This window comes from Mercurialis annua, linkage group LG3 (assembly GCF_937616625.2).
Source record: "Mercurialis annua linkage group LG3, ddMerAnnu1.2, whole genome shotgun sequence".
In the NCBI taxonomy this organism is placed as follows: domain Eukaryota; kingdom Viridiplantae; phylum Streptophyta; class Magnoliopsida; order Malpighiales; family Euphorbiaceae; genus Mercurialis; species Mercurialis annua.
Genome location: NC_065572.1, coordinates 33,604,094 through 33,622,171, shown reverse-complemented (window position 1 = coordinate 33,622,171; position 18,078 = coordinate 33,604,094).

The window sequence follows — 18,078 nt, the reverse complement described above, 5'->3', positions numbered from 1 at the left end:
AAGGCTACAAAACAAATCCAAACGTGTCACCTTTTTAGCAATTTAAGCCAAACTTTTACAAACGTTATGAAACAAATCCAAACGTTTTATCTTTTTAGCGATTTAAGGCAAATGTTTACAAACGTTACAAAATAAATACAAACGTTTTATATTTTTAGCGATATAAGCCGAACGTTTTCAAACGTTACGAAACAAAACCAAACATTTAAAACGTTACGAAACAAATCCAAACGTTTCACCTTTTTAGCAATTTAAGCCTAACGTTTACAAACGTTACGAGACGAATCCAAGCGTTTCACCTTTTTATCAATCTAAGCCAAACATTTACAAACATTATGAAACAAATACAAGCGTTTCACCTTTTTAGCAATTTAAGCCACACGTTTATAAACATTAAGAAATTTCAAACGTTTCCCCTTTTTAGCGATTTAAGCCAACCGTATACAAATGTTACGAAACAAATCCAAACGTTTCACCTTTTTAGCGATTTAAGCCAAACGTTTACAAACATTACGAAACAAGTCCAAACGTTTCCCCATTTTAGCGATTTAAGCCAAATGTTTAAAACGTTACGAAATAAAACCAAGTGTTTCACCTTTTTAGCAATTTAAGCCAAACGTTTACAAACGTTACGAAACAAATCCAAATGTTTCACATTTTTAGCGATTTAAGCCAAAACGTTTAACAGGTTACGAAACACATCCAAACGTTTCACATTTTTAGCGATTTAAGGAAAACCCTTAAAAACGTTACGAAACAAAACCAAGCGTTTCACCTTTTTAGCAAAGGAAGCCAAACATTTACAAACGTTACGAAACAAATCCAAGCGTTTCACCTTTTTAGCAATTTAAGTCAAACGTTTACAAACGTTACGAAACAAATCCAAATGTTTCACCTTTTTAGCGATTTAAGTCAAACGTTTACAAATGTTACGAGCAAAACCAAACGTTTCAAAAATTACGAAACACACCCAAACGTTTCACATTTTTAGCGATTTAATCAAAACCCTTAAAAACGTTACGAAACAAAACCAAGCGTTTCACCTTTTTAGCAATTTAAGCAAAATGTTTACAAACGATACGAAATTTCAAGCGTTTCACCTTTTTAGCAATTTAAGCCAAACGTACACAAACGTTACGAAACAAATTCAAACGTTTAACCTTTTTAGCGATATAAGCCAAACGTTTACAAGCGTTACGAAACTAATCAAAACGTTTCTCCATTTTAGCGATTTAAGCCAAACGTTTACAAACGTTACAAAACAAATCCAAACGTTTCCCCAATTTAGCGATTTAAGCCAAACGTTTAGAACGTTACGAAACAAATCCAAAGTTTCACCTTTTTAGCGATTTAAGCCAAACCTTTACAAACGTTACGAAACAAAACCAAGTGTTTCACCTTTTTAGCAATTTAAGCCAAACGTTTACAAACGTCACGAAACAAATCCAAGTGTTTTACCTTTTTAGCAATTTAAGCCAAACGTTTACAAACGCTACGAAACAAATCCAAACGTTTCACCTTTTAAGCGATTTAAGCCAAACCTTTACAAAGGTTATGAAACAAAACCAAACGTTTCACCTTTTTAGCGATTTAAGCCAAACTTTCGCGAAGGCTACAAAACAATTCCAAACGTGTCACCTTTTTATCAATTTAAGCAAAACTTTTACAAACGTTACGAAACAAATCCAAACGTTTTATCTTTTTAGCGATTTAAGGCAAATGTTTACAAACTTTACAAAATAAATGCAAACGTTTCATATTTTTAGCGATATAAGCCGAACATTTACAAACGTTACGAAAAAAAACCAAACGTTTAAAACGTTACGAAACAAATCCATACGTTTCAGCTTTTTAGTAATTTAAGCCAAATTGTTACAAACGTTACGAAACAATTCCAAGCGTTTTATCTTTTTTGTAATCGAAGCAAAACGTTTACAAACATTATGAAACCAATACAAGCGTTTCACCTTTTTAGCAATTTAAGCCAAATGTGTACAAACGTTACAAAATTTCAAATGTTTCACCTTTTTAGCGATTTAAGCTAAATGTATACAAACATTACGAAATAAATCCAAACATTTCACCTTTTTCGCGATTAAAGCCAAACGTTTACAAACGTTACGAAACAAATCCAAACGTTTCCCCTTTTTAGCGATTTAAGCCAAACGTTTACAAACGTTATGAAATAAAATGAAGTGTTTCAACGTTTTAGCAATTTAAGCCAAACGTTTACAAACGTTACGAAACAAATCCAAATGTTTCACATTTTTAGCGATTTAATCCAAAACGTTTAACAAGTTACGAAACACATCCAAACGTTTCACATTTTTAGCGATTTAAGGAAAACCCTTAAAAACGTTACGAAACAAAACCAAGCGTTTCACCTTTTTAGCAAAGGAAGCCAAACATTTACAAACGTTACGAAACAAATCCAAGCGTTTCACCTTTTTAGCAATTTAAGTCAAACGTTTACAAACGTTACGAAACAAATCCAAATGTTTCACCTTTTTAGCGATTTAAGTCAAACGTTTACAAACGTTACGAACAAAACCAAACGTTTCAAAAATTACGAAACACACCCAAACGTTTCAAAAATTACGAAACACACCCAAACGTTTCACATTTTTAGCGATTTAATCAAAACCCTTAAAAACGTTAAGAAACAAAACCAAGCGTTTCACCTTTTTAGCAATTTAAGCAAAATGTTTACAAACGATACGAAATTTCAAACGTTTCACCTTTTTAGCAATTTAAGCCAAACGTACACAAACGTTACGAAACAAATTCAAACGTTTAACCTTTTTAGCGATATAAGCCAAACGTTTACAAGCGTTACGAAACAAATCAAAACGTTTCTCCATTTTAGCGATTTAAGCCAAACGTTTACAAACGTTACAAAACAAATCCAAACGTTTCCCCATTTTAGCGATTTAAGCCAAACGTTTAGAACGTTACAAAACAAATCCAAAGTTTCACCTTTTTAGCGATTTAAGCCAAACCTTTACAAACGTTACGAAAAAAAACCAAGTGTTTCACCTTTTTAGCAATTTAAGCCAAACGTTTACAAACGTCACGAAACAAATCCAAGTGTTTCACCTTTTTAGCAATTTAAGCCAAACGTTTACAAACGCTACGAAATAAATCCAAACGTTTCACCTTTTAAGCGATTTAAGCCAAACCTTTACAAAGGTTATGAAACAAAACCAAACGTTTCACCTTTTTAGCGATTTAAGCCAAACTTTCACGAAGGCTACAAAACAAATCCAAACGTGTCACCTTTTTATCAATTTAAGCAAAACTTTTACAAACGTTACGAAACAAATCCAAACGTTTTATCTTTTTAGAGATTTAAGGCAAATGTTTACAAACTTTACAAAATAAATGCAAACGTTTCATATTTTTAGCGATATAAGCCGAACATTTACAAACGTTACGAAACAAAACCAAACGTTTAAAACGTTACGAAACAAATCCAAATGTTTCAGCTTTGTAGTAATTTAAGCCAAATTGTTACAAACGTTACGAAACAATTCCAAGCGTTTCATCTTTTTTGTAATCGAAGCAAAACGTTTACAAACATTATGAAACCAATACAAGCGTTTCACCTTTTTAGCAATTTAAGCCAAATGTGTACAAACGTTACCAAATTTCAAATGTTTCACCTTTTTAGCGATTTAAGCTAAATGTATACAAACATTACGAAATAAATCCAAACATTTCACCTTTTTCGCGATTAAAGCCAAACGTTTACAAACGTTACGAAACAAATCCAAACGTTTCCCCTTTTTAGCGATTTCAGCCAAACGTTTACAAACGTTATGAAATAAAATGAAGTGTTTCACCTTTTTTGCAATTTAAGCCAAACGTTTACAAACGTTACGAAACAAATCCAAATGTTTCACATTTTTAGCGATTTAAGCCAAAACATTTAACAAGTTACGAAACACATCCAAACGTTTCACATTTTTAGCGATTTAAGGAAAACCCTTAAAAACGTTACGAAACAAAACCAAGCGTTTCACCTTTTTAGCAAAGGAAGCCAAACATTTACAAACGTTACGAAACAAATCCAAGCGTTTCACCTTTTTAGCAATTTAAGTCAAACGTTTACAAACGTTACGAAACAAATCCAAATGTTTCACCTTTTTAGCGATTTAAGTCAAACGTTTACAAACGTTACGAACAAAACCAAACGTTTCAAAAATTACGAAACACACCCAAACGTTTCACATTTTTAGCGATTTAATCAAAACCCTTAAAAACGTTACGAAACAAAACCAAGCGTTTCACCTTTTTAGCAATTTAAGCAAAATGTTTACAAACGATACGAAATTTCAAACGTTTCACCTTTTTAGCAATTTAAGCCAAACGTACACAAACGTTACGAAACAAATTCAAACGTTTAACCTTTTTAGCGATATAAGCCAAACGTTTACAAGCGTTACGAAACAAATCAAAACGTTTCTCCATTTTAGCGATTTAAGCCAAACGTTTACAAACGTTACAAAACAAATCCAAACGTTTCCCCATTTTAGCGATTTAAGCCAAACGTTTAGAACGTTACGAAATAAATCCAAAGTTTCACCTTTTTAGCGATTTAAGCCAAACCTTTACAAACGTTACGAAAAAAAACCAAGTGTTTCACCTTTTTAGCAATTTAAGCCAAACGTTTACAAACGTCACGAAACAAATCCAAGTGTTTCACCTTTTTAGCAATTTAAGCCAAACGTTTACAAACGCTACGAAACAAATCCAAACGTTTCACCTTTTAAGCGATTTAAGCCAAACCTTTACAAAGGTTATGAAACAAAACCAAACGTTTCACCTTTTTAGCGATTTAAGCCAAACTTTCACGAAGGCTACAAAACAAATCCAAACGTGTCACCTTTTTATCAATTTAAGCAAAACTTTTACAAACGTTACGAAACAAATCCAAACGTTTTATCTTTCTAGCCATTTAAGGCAAATGTTTACAAACTTTACAAAATAAATGCAAACGTTTCATATTTTTAGCGATATAGCCGAACATTTACAAACGTTACGAAACAAAACCAAACGTTTAAAACGTTACGAAACAAATCCAAATGTTTCAGCTTTGTAGTAATTTAAGCCAAATTGTTACAAACGTTACGAAACAATTCCAAGCGTTTCATCTTTTTTGTAATCGAAGCAAAACGTTTACAAACATTATGAAACCAATACAAGCGTTTCACCTTTTTAGCAATTTAAGCCAAATGTGTACAAACGTTACCAAATTTCAAATGTTTCACCTTTTTAGCGATTTAAGCTAAATGTATACAAACATTACGAAATAAATCCAAACATTTCACCTTTTTCGCGATTAAAGCCAAACGTTTACAAACGTTACGAAACAAATCCAAACGTTTCCCCTTTTTAGCGATTTCAGCCAAACGTTTACAAACGTTATGAAATAAAATGAAGTGTTTCACCTTTTTAGCAATTTAAGCCAAACGTTTACAAACGTTACGAAACAAATCCAAATGTTTCACATTTTTAGCGATTTAAGCCAAAACATTTAACAAGTTACGAAACACATCCAAACGTTTCACATTTTTAGCGATTTAAGGAAAACCCTTAAAAACGTTACGAAACAAAACCAAGCGTTTCACCTTTTTAGCAAAGGAAGCCAAACATTTACAAACGTTACGAAACAAATCCAAGCGTTTCACCTTTTTAGCAATTTAAGTCAAACGTTTACAAACGTTACGAAACAAATCCAAATGTTTCACCTTTTTAGCGATTTAAGTCAAACGTTTACAAACGTTACGAACAAAACCAAACGTTTCAAAAATTACGAAACACACCCAAACGTTTCACATTTTTAGCGATTTAATCAAAACCCTTAAAAACGTTACGAAACAAAACCAAGCGTTTCACCTTTTTAGCAATTTAAGCAAAATGTTTACAAACGATACGAAATTTCAAACGTTTCACCTTTTTAGCAATTTAAGCCAAACGTACACAAACGTTACGAAACAAATTCAAACGTTTAACCTTTTTAGCGATATAAGCCAAACGTTTACAAGCGTTACGAAACAAATCAAAACGTTTCTCCATTTTAGCGATTTAAGCCAAACGTTTACAAACGTTACAAAACAAATCCAAACGTTTCCCCATTTTAGCGATTTAAGCCAAACGTTTAGAACGTTACAAAACAAATCCAAAGTTTCACCTTTTTAGCGATTTAAGCCAAACCTTTACAAACGTTACGAAAAAAAACCAAGTGTTTCACCTTTTTAGCAATTTAAGCCAAACGTTTACAAACGTCACGAAACAAATCCAAGTGTTTCACCTTTTTAGCAATTTAAGCCAAACGTTTACAAACGCTACGAAACAAATCCAAACTTTTCACCTTTTAAGCGATTTAAGCCAAACCTTTACAAAGGTTATGAAACAAAACCAAACGTTTCACCTTTTTAGCGATTTAAGCCAAACTTTCACGAAGGCTACAAAAAAATCCAAACGTGTCACCTTTTTATCAATTTAAGCAAAACTTTTACAAACGTTACGAAACAAATCCAAACGTTTTATCTTTTTAGCGATTTAAGGCAAATGTTTACAAACTTTACAAAATAAATGCAAACGTTTCATATTTTTAGCGATATAAGCCGAACATTTACAAACGTTACGAAACAAAACCAAACGTTTAAAACGTTACGAAACAAATCCAAATGTTTCAGCTTTGTAGTAATTTAAGCCAAATTGTTACAAACGTTACGAAACAATTCCAAGCGTTTCATCTTTTTTGTAATCGAAGCAAAACGTTTACAAACATTATGAAACCAATACAAGCGTTTCACCTTTTTAGCAATTTAAGCCAAATGTGTACAAACGTTACCAAATTTCAAATGTTTCACCTTTTTAGCGATTTAAGCTAAATGTATACAAACATTACGAAATAAATCCAAACATTTCACCTTTTTCGCGATTAAAGCCAAACGTTTACAAACGTTACGAAACAAATCCAAACGTTTCCCCTTTTTAGCGATTTAAGCCAAACATTTACAAACGTTATGAAATAAAATGAAGTGTTTCACCGTTTTAGCAATTTAAGCCAAACGTTTACAAACGTTACGAAACAAATCCAAATGTTTCACATTTTTAGCGATTTAATCCAAAACGTTTAACAAGTTACGAAACACATCCAAACGTTTCACATTTTTAGCGATTTAAGGAAAACCCTTAAAACGTTACGAAACAAAACCAAGCGTTTCACCTTTTTAGCAAAGGAAGCCAAACATTTACAAACGTTACGAAACAAATCCAAGCGTTTCACCTTTTTAGCAATTTAAGTCAAACGTTTACAAACGTTACGAAACAAATCCAAATGTTTCACCTTTTTAGCGATTTAAGTCAAACGTTTACAAACGTTACGAACAAAACCAAACGTTTCAAAAATTACGAAACACACCCAAACGTTTCACATTTTTAGCGATTTAATCAAAACCCTTAAAAACGTTACGAAACAAAACCAAGCGTTTCACCTTTTTAGCAATTTAAGCAAAATGTTTACAAACGATACGAAATTTCAAACGTTTCACCTTTTTAGCAATTTAAGCCAAACGTACACAAACGTTACGAAACAAATTCAAACGTTTAACCTTTTTAGCGATATAAGCCAAACGTTTACAAGCGTTACGAAACAAATCAAAACGTTTCTCCATTTTAGCGATTTAAGCCAAACGTTTACAAACGTTACAAAACAAATCCAAACGTTTCCCCATTTTAGCGATTTAAGCCAAACGTTTAGAACGTTACGAAACAAATCCAAAGTTTCACCTTTTTAGCGATTTAAGCCAAACCTTTACAAACGTTACGGAAAAAAACCAAGTGTTTCACCTTTTTAGCAATTTAAGCCAAACGTTTACAAACGTCACGAAACAAATCCAAGTGTTTCACCTTTTTAGCAATTTAAGCCAAACGTTTACAAACGCTACGAAACAAATCCAAACGTTTCACCTTTTAAGCGATTTAAGCCAAACCTTTACAAAGGTTATGAAACAAAACCAAACGTTTCACCTTTTTAGCGATTTAAGCCAAACTTTCACGAAGGCTACAAAACAAATCCAAACGTGTCACCTTTTTATCAATTTAAGCAAAACTTTTACAAACGTTACGAAACAAATCCAAACGTTTTATCTTTTTAGCGATTTAAGGCAAATCTTTACAAACTTTACAAAATAAATGCAAGCGTTTCATATTTTTAGCGATATAAGCCGAACATTTACAAACGTTACGAAACAAAACCAAACGTTTAAAACGTTACGAAACAAATCCAAACGTTTCAGCTTTGTAGTAATTTAAGCCAAATTGTTACAAACGTTACGAAACAATTCCAAGCGTTTCATCTTTTTTGTAATCGAAGCAAAACATTTACAAACATTATGAAACCAATACAAGCGTTTCACCTTTTTAGCAATTTAAGCCAAATGTGTACAAACGTTACCAAATTTCAAACGTTTCACCTTTTTAGCGATTTAAGCTAAATGTATACAAATATTACGAAATAAATCCAAACATTTCACATTTTTCGCGATTAAAGCCAAACGTTTACAAACGTTACGAAACAAATCCAAACGTTACCCCAATTTCGCAATTTAAGCCAAACGTTTAAAACGTTTCAAAATAAATCCAAACTTTTCACCTTTTTAGCGATTTAAGCTAAATCTTTACAAACGTTACGAAACAAAACCAAGTGTTTCACCTTTTTAGCAATTTAAGCCAAACGTTTACAAACGTTACGAAACAAATCCAAGTTCTTCACCTTTTTAGCAATTTAAGCTAAATGTTACGAAACAAATCCAAATGTTTCACCTTTTTAGCAATTTAAGCCAAAACGTTTAACAAGTTACGAAACACATCCAAACATTTCACATTTTTAGCGATATAAGCAAGACTATTAAAAACCTTACGAAACAAAACCAAACGTTTCACTTTTTTAGCAATTTAAGCAAAACGTTTACAAACGTTACGAAACAAATCCAAGCGTTTCGCATTTTTAGCAATTTAAGCCATACGTTTACAAACGTTACGAAACAAATCCAAATGTTTCACCTTTTTAGCAATTTAAGCCAAACGTTTACAAACGTGACGAAACAAAACCAAACGTTTAAAAAGTTACGAAATACATCCAAACGTTTCAAATTTTTAGCGATTTAATCAAAACCCTTAAAAACGTTACGAAACAAAACCAAGCGTTTCACCTTTTTAGCAATTTAAGCAAAACGTTTACAAACGGTACGAAATTTCAAATGTTTCACCTTTTTAGAAATTTAAGCGAAACGTATACAAACGTTACGAAACAAATCCAAACGTTTAACCTTTTTAGCGATTTAAGCCAAACGTTTACAAACGTCACAAAACAAATCCAAACGTTTCCCCATTTTAGCGATTTAAGCCAAACGTTTAAAACGTAACGAAACAAATCCACACGTTTCTGTAACACCCTGTATTTTTCTAACTTGTTCCGTTAAGCTTAAACGGTACCTTGGGTTTGTTTGAGTGGTTCGACCACTTAGATTCGCGTTTCGAAGGTTCCAAACCTTTTAAAATGTGTTTTAAGATGTATTAGAAGTAATCTCGGAGTTTGAAACGTTTTCAATTTCAATTTCAAAATCTCAAATTTTCATCAGAGGCAGTAGCATTTCACAGGCGCGACATGCATGAATCACGGGCGCGATTCATGTATCGCGGGCGCGATATAGGTGTAGCGGGCGCGACGCGTGCATTGTTCAGTTCGCTGATTTCTATTTAAGCTCACCTAATTCGACGTAAACTGATTTTACACTTTCTCTAAAACCCTAAAACAGCTGTAGCATTTCTCTTAATCATTTTCTATCATTCCTAAGCCTATTTACATCAATTGTAAGTATTTCTAATCCTCTCCTTAAGGTTTAATCCATTGATTATCATATCTATCAATTATAAATTCATTCGCTATTATATGAATTGGTTATAGGCTGATTGGAGATCAATATTTTTCTGAGTTCCTCTCTTGATTGTTGTTTTTAATTCATCTCAAGAGGTTAGTGGCTTATATCCCTTGTTTTGATTTGTAGAGATTGCTATATATTCATTTGCTTCGATACCTTGGGTGGTTTGATTGTAATTTCTATGTTTCTTGAATTATAAATTCTGGAAATATTAATTTGATGTTATATTAGTCTCTTGAATTTCATTTGTACTTTGGGTGATTTGGTTTAACGTTACAATTGATAAACTTATCGAATTTCTAAAGATTTTGGGTTATAAACTGTTTTTGATGGTTATTTAAAAATCTGGAAATTTCTTAAAAGGTAATCTTAGTTTGTTTAAACATCAAACGTACATTGGGTGTGTTGGGGGAATCTTGTGAACGGATTTTAGTATCGTTTGATTAATGCTTTTGAGATAAAATTCTGTTTTAAGGTTAAACTAAAATCTGGAAATTTCAAAGTAATGGATCATAAGGTATTAGATGTTAAACAATACATGGGGTGATTTTGAGAAATTGTTTAAATGGACTAGCATATAGTTTGGTTAACATTTTTGAAATTAAACTCGGTTTTGAACTTATTACTAAGGGCTGAAAATTGTTTAGAAGATGGGTTAAAACTTGTTAAAAGAATGTTAGATTATCTTAAGATGCGAATTGACTTGAATTTAATAATATAAGGCATACAAGGCATTATATGTCATTAGGGATTCGATTGAACTATTTTAACTTCAAGTTGATACTTAAAGGATGTTGAATCTTATTGATTCTTTTTAAGGTGATATATTTAATTGTACTTGGGGTGCTACTTTCTAAGTGTTAGCAAGCTTAATTGTTTATGGCATTATTAAGTTACAGCATGAGTTCTTATTTAATATTTACTTTGGTTTCATTTTAGGTTTGATTAAAGACTTTGGTTTTAAACTTGTTTTATGGATGGGTCGGGTTAGACGTGGTCTCCCGACATGTTGTGTTGAGCTATACTGCAGTAAGGCTAACACACTACTTTGGGAACTGTAATTGTTTTGAAAGACTATTTAAGTATTTAAGTACTTTGGTTTCATTTTAAACGATAAGAACTCACCTAAGCTTAACTTGCCTTATTTGTTAATAAGTTGTATGGATACTTGGTGGTATTTTAATTACCTTGTTTGAATCTTTGGTTGTGTTGTGAAATGCTAGTCCTATGTGGAGTCTAGTATTCTTAGAGTTAGGGATTTTTTGGATTTTGACTTATATAATGTATTAGACCCGTCGACTGCTCGTGCTTCGGAGTCTACGCAGGGTTAGCTGTTTGCCAAGATTCACGTGGACAAGCAAGCAGTGAGTTTATAGTGTTATTTACCGCTTTATTAAGTACCGCAAGTTATTTTAGTATATCACATGTTTGTGAACTGTTTTAAGGATTATGGATCTGGATTGAAACGAGCTACTCGATAGGCTTGTATCGAGACTGTGTGCACCGGTAAGTACTTTGGGATTTCATTTCAATACTGTTTTCCATAATCAAGTATATATATTAGTATAAAAGGATTTATTTTAAGGGTTTTAAACTTAATAAATGTAAATAGCATTATGAACTCATATCCGTATATCTGACCCCGTTGTTTTCCAAACTTTCCAAGTTTATGATTTTGAGAGCGTTGGTCATCGCCGATCTTTTGATTCCTCGGAGGTCTTTTATGTTAACAGACTAGTTTATTGTTTTACTTCTTAGACCGCAGTAGAACTAGTTGTCTCTATTATTGAACTTTGGTTTGTCATAGTGGTATGACTTTTATATTATTATACTTTAGCATGTTACATTGGATTGTTATTATATGAGGCATGTTTCATAGTTTCTAATTGCTATCAATTAATTATTCTAGAACTGCTATATAAGTTGTTAGACTTAGGCTGAAGTCTCGGTTGCCCCCGAGCATTGGTTTTCTTGCAGGTCTATATTTAATATAAGGTTTTCCACGAGGCTTGCTACGGGTTTTGGTACGACCATGCCCATACCCTAGCGTCGGTCGCGATCCATGAAATTGGGTCATGACAAAGTTGGTATCAAAGCTTTAGTTTCGAACTAAGGCCAAATTATTGCATGTTATGTGTTTATCGCTTTAAGGCATGTTAAGTGTTACTGTTGTGTTATAGGATCTAGTGCGGAATTAGGATTCAAGTCTTGTCTTTTGAAACGTCATCATTTGTTTTCAATACTTTCTACCATAACCTTTAGGGATGTTTGAGTCGGTCTTATGTGTTCCTAATGTTTACTTTGCGAAGTTTGTGCTTACTTTGGAACGTTATTGTTGTTACTTTGGTTAAATTGCTGATTTTTGAGCTATTTAAAATTACTTTCGGTGTTGCCTTGAGGGCTTTGTTTTGAGAATCATTTGTTTCATTCTTAGGAATGAATACTCGTAGGCGTGCTGCAGCTCAGAGATTGCAGGCTACTGAGAGGAAGTTGAGCGGAATGCTCAGAGATTGCAGGCTACTGAGAGGCAGACTGTTAAGTTAGTGGAAATGTCCTTGAAGGGTTCTGCAAGTGATTGGTTTCGTAGTGCCATTCGTGCCATTCGTGCTGACTCGTTCACCGACTCGATTCAAGAACTTTTACTTGCCTTTTTCAGTGACTAAAGGTCATAGAGACAGATTGCTGGTTTTGAAAAGGGGAGACAAGTCGGTGAACGAGTACACTACTGAATTTGTGAGGCTGTGTCGTTTTGCCCCAGATCTGCAGACTGAGCAGCAAAAGGTGAACGACAGGTATGTGAAAGGTTTAGGCTCAGATTTCATCAGTCTTCTGACTGAGACGAGCAAAGAATTTCCGGCTCTAGTGGATAGTGCCCGTCTGATGGAGACAAATTTATTGCACTTTGGGAAAATGACTGAGACCAAGAAGGTGGGCGGTGTTGTTCAGAGTAGTGGGCAGCAGAGTGGTAGCAGTAGCTATCAGTCCAAGTCTTCCCAGTACAAGAGTAAGAAAGGGGGTGAACGGAGAGGATATCAGCCGTATGCCCACAGTTCTAGTTACAGCGGTGGTAGCCGTAGTTTTGGGCAGGGTAACAGTGGAGCATCCAGTGTTCCTTTTTTTCAGAAATGCAGACGCAGGCACTTTGGAGTTTGTATGGTAGCACCAGGTAGCTGCTATGCTTGTGGCCAACCGGGCCATTTTGCGAGAGAGTGTCCGACATCTGGGCAGCAGGTGTCGTCGGCTAGTGTTGCTCAGCGTCTTTTCAGCAGCAGAGAACTGCTTTTACTCCTTCGGCGGGGTATTCTCAACCCGCCGCTTCGTTTGGTGGCCAGCGGGGCCGTGGTTCAGGATGACATGGTTTTGGTGGCCGTGGTAACGGTGGTAGAGGTTCGGGTAGTTTCAGTTCTGTTCAGGCACCACAGCAGGGACAGGGTCAGGCTAGAGTGTTTGCTTTGACTCCTCAGGATGCTCGTGCATCAAACGTCGTGGTGCAAGGTATTATCCCGGTTTCTTTTGTAGATGCAGTGGTTTTGTTTGATGCGGGTGCAACTCACTCTTTTGTTTCTTCGAGTTTTGCTGCTAAGTTGAGTGTGACACCATCTAGATTGCTAGAGAGTTTATCTCTATCTACACCTTTGTCTGACTGTGTCATGGTGGACGTGGTTTATCTGTCTTGTTCTGTGGTTATTCATGGTAGAGATCTTAGGGCTGATTTGATTGAACTTGACGTGTTATCTTTTGATGTTATCTTGGCGATGGATTGGCTTTCACACCATTTTGCTTCTATCGACTGTCGAGGGAAGTCGGTTGTGTTTGGGGTTCCTGGTGATATACCTTTTTCTTTCCATGGGGAGAAGGTAGAGACACCAAAGAATCTTATTTCAGCGATCAGGGCCAAGCGCATGATGGGCAAGGGTTGCCTGGGTTTCTTAGCGGTGGTTCGTGACTTAGAGGCTGTTAGTGGTAATGTGCATAGTGTCTCGATAGTGAATGAGTTCACTGATGTATTTCCAGAAGAGTTACCTGGATTACCACCTAACCGTGATATTGAGTTCTATATCGATGTTGTTCCTGGAACAGCTCCTATTTTGATACCTCCGTATCGGATGGCTCCTGTAGAGATAAAAGAGTTGAAGGAACAGTTGCAAGAGTTGTTGGATAATGGTTTTATCAGGCTGAGTACTTCTCCGTGTGGTACTCCTGTATTGTTTGTTAAGAAGAAGGATGGTTCTTTTTCGGCTGTGTATTAACTACAGACAGTTGAACAAAGTTACTATCAAGAACAGGTATCCTCTTCCTCGTATTGATGACTTGTTCTATCAGTTAGAGGGTGCTAAGTGCTTTTCGAAGATTGACTTGAGATCCGGGTATCATCAACTTCGGATCCGAGACGTCGATGTGCCTAAGACTGCTTTCAGAACGCGTTATGGGCATTTTGAGTTTCTGGTCATGTCTGTTGGGTTAACGAACGCACCAGCAGCGTTTATGGATATGATGAATCGGGTGTTCAAGCCTTTTCTGGATCAGTTCGTTATTGTGTTTATTGATGACATACTGATTTACTCTCGGAGTAAGGAGGATCATGCTTTCCACTTGAGGACAATACTGCAGACTTTGCGTGAGCATCAACTGTACGCTAAGTTCTCGAAGTGCGAATTCTGGCTGGACCAAGTTACTTTCTTAGGACACGTGGTGTCGAAAGATGGGATAAAGGTTGATCCAAAGAAGATTGAGGCGGTTATGGATTGGCAGAGGCCAAGGTCAATTACTGAGATCAGAAGTTTTCTTGGGTTGGCTGGATACCGTCGCCGGTTCGTGCAAGATTTCTCCAGAATATCTGCACCGTTGACTAAACTGACATAAAAGGGTGTTAAGTTTGAATGGACTGACAAGTGTGAGGAAAACTTTGAGAAGCTCAAAGAGATTTTGACTACAGATCTTATGTTGGCTTTGCCATCTGGCATTGAGGGGTTCAGTGTATATTGTGATGCTTCTCGTATCGGTTTGGGTTGTGTGTTAATGCAACATGGTAAGGTGATTGCCTATGCTTCTCGTCAGCTGAAGAAGCATGAGGTGAATTATCCTACTCATGATCTGGAGTTAGCAGCTGTGGTTTTTTCTCTTAAGATTTGGAGGCACTATTTGTACGGTCCTACTTGCGAAATCTTTACTGATCATAAGAGTCTGAAGTACATCTTTGATCAGCGGGAGTTGAATCTAAGGAAGCGGAGATGGTTGGAGCTACTGAAAGACTACGATTGTTCTATTCAGTACCATCCGGGTAAGGCTAGTGTGGTAGCCGATGCGTTGAGTCGCAAGTCTTCGGGAAGTTTGGCCCATATTTCTGAGGTTGGGCGGAGACCCATGGTCTGTGAGTGGCATAGTCTGTTAGCTTCGGGATACAGATTTCAGGTTTCGCAGAAAGGTTGTTTGTTGGCACAGTTGCAGGTGCAACCGGTTTTGATTGATAGGATCAAAGCTTCACAAGCTGAGGATCCACAATTGAAACGGATTATGGATGAGATCCATCTGGATGGAAATTCTGAGTTTGTTCTGGCGGATGGAGTTCTCAGGTACGGTTCTCGACTGTGTGTTCCGGATTCAGATGGTTTGAGAGACCAGATTCTGGAGGAACCGCACAAGTCAGCTTACAGTGTTCATCCGGGTTCTACCAAGATGTATCATGATCTCAAGGGTACGTACTGGTGGAGCGGAATGAAAAAGGATATTGCAGAGTTTGTGTCTAAGTGTTTGACTTGCCAGCAGGTAAAGTTAGAACATCAGAGGCCGTTTGGATATCTGGAACCGTTACCTATTCCAGAGTGGAAATGGGAGCGGATCGCTATGGATTTTGTGGTTGGTTTACCACGTACCCGACAAGGGTATGATTTGATTTGGGTGATAGTTGACCGTTTGACCAAGTCAGCTCACTTCTTACCGAACAAGGTTACTTATCAGGCCTCAAAGTTGGCACAATTGTACATCGATCGGATTATTAGTATTCATGGTGTACCAGTGTCGATAGTTTCGGACAGAGGTTCTATTTTCACCTCTCGATTTTGGAAGGCGTTGCAGGAATCCTTGGGTTCGAGGTTGGATTTCAGTACTGCATTTCATCCTCAGACTGACGGACAGTCTGAGAGGACTATTCAGACTTTGGAGGACATGCTCATGATGTGTGTTCTGGATTTTCAGGGTAGCTGGGATACTCATTTGCCTTTGATTGATTTTTCCTACAACAACAGTTACCACGCTAGTATTGAGATGGGACCTTATGAGGCCTTGTACGGGCGCAAGTGTCGATCTCCTATATGTTAGGAAGAGGTCGGCGAGCGTAAACTTTCTGGAGCTGAGATCATCCAGATTACCTCTGAGAATGTACCTTTGATCAAGCGTAGGCTTGAGACTGCTTTTAGTCGTCATAAAAGCTATGCTGATCTTAAGCGGAAGGACTTTGAGTTTCAGGTTGGCGACTATGTATTTCTTCGAGTTTCACCTATGAAAGGCGTTGTGCGTTTTGGTGTTAAGGGAAAGTTAGCACCTAGGTTTGTTGGTCCGTATGAGATTACGGAGAGGGTTGGGGCAGTTGCTTATCATTTGGCTTTGCCGCCAGACATGTCTTTGGTGCATCCAGTATTTCATATCTCGATGTTGCGGAAGTGCGTTTCTGACCCTTCTCAAGTGATTGTACCACAGAGTGTTGAGGTTGACCAGGAGCTGTCTTATAAGGAACAGCCTGTTGAGATTGTCGATACACAGGTGCGTAGGTTGCGGAACAAGGAGATTCTGATGGTCAAAGTTCTGTGGCGAAATCACTCTGTAGAAGAATGCATTTGGGAGACGGAGTCCGACATGAGGAACTGTTATCCTTTACTCTTTCCTTGAGGTACGTTGGTAATGTTGGTTGTTTTTATGCTATGTTAGTACTTTGGATTATGTGTGTATTTATGTGCTACTTGGTGATTGATATTTTGGGCTTTGTACTATGTGCATTACTTTGGTGTGTTTATGTGGATTGTTGTTTAGTTTCGTGGTTGTAAAATCGAGGACGATTTTGTTTTTAAGTTGGGGAGAATGTAACACCCCGTATTTTTCTAACTTATTCCGTTAAGTCTAAACGGTACCTTGGGTTTCCTTGAGTGGTTCGACCACTTAGATTCGCGTTTCGAAGGTTCCAAACCTTTTAAAATGTGTTTTAAGATGTATTAGAAGTAATCTCGGAGTTTGAAACGTTTTTGCTTTCAATTTCAAAATCTCAAATTTTCATCGGAGGCAGTAGCATTTCGCGGGCGCGACATGCATGAATAACGGGCGCGATTAATGTATCGCGGGCGCGATATAGGTGTAGCGGGCGCGACGCGTGCACTGTTCAGTTCGCTGATTTCTATTTAAACTCACCTAATTCGACCTAAACTGATTTTACACTTTCTCTAAAACCCTAAAACGGTTGTAGCATTTCTCTTAATCATTTTCTATCATTCCTAATGTGAAACCCTCAAATTAAAACATTATATACTCAATTTATTTATAACAAACATCACAAAATCCATTTAATATATGTTATGTTTCGACACAAAAGTTTTAACTTATCGCATAACCGTAACATTCAAACTATCTCACATCAAACACTAATACATAACTTTATACAAAAACTCTCAGTACAAAAGTTTTGTTATCTATCTTATACACATAAACACTTTAAAATATATGCACGTGCAATGAACTCTCCATTGGCCCACCCGAAACCTCTATCAAATGCAAATGTCGACTCAATGCAACTCTTTGTATCCTGAAAAAAAAAATAACGCAGAGGGGTGAGCCTGCAACTCAATAAGCAAATAAATGTATGCATTCTAAATATACACATTCATAAGCATTCCAAGTAGCTAAAATATAACTCAAGCAACTATCCATTCAACATAAGCAATAACCACAACAAACATAGTAATCAAATGTTCAATTCAACCCAAACATATTCTCACATTTCCAATCAACATCAAGCTTACAGAAGGATATTCAATCATGTGCATAAATCTCATGTTGGCCCAAATCGCCATATAGGCAACCAACATACGTTATTGGCCCAAATCGCCCGTTAGGCAACCAATAACTCAATCTCACGTCG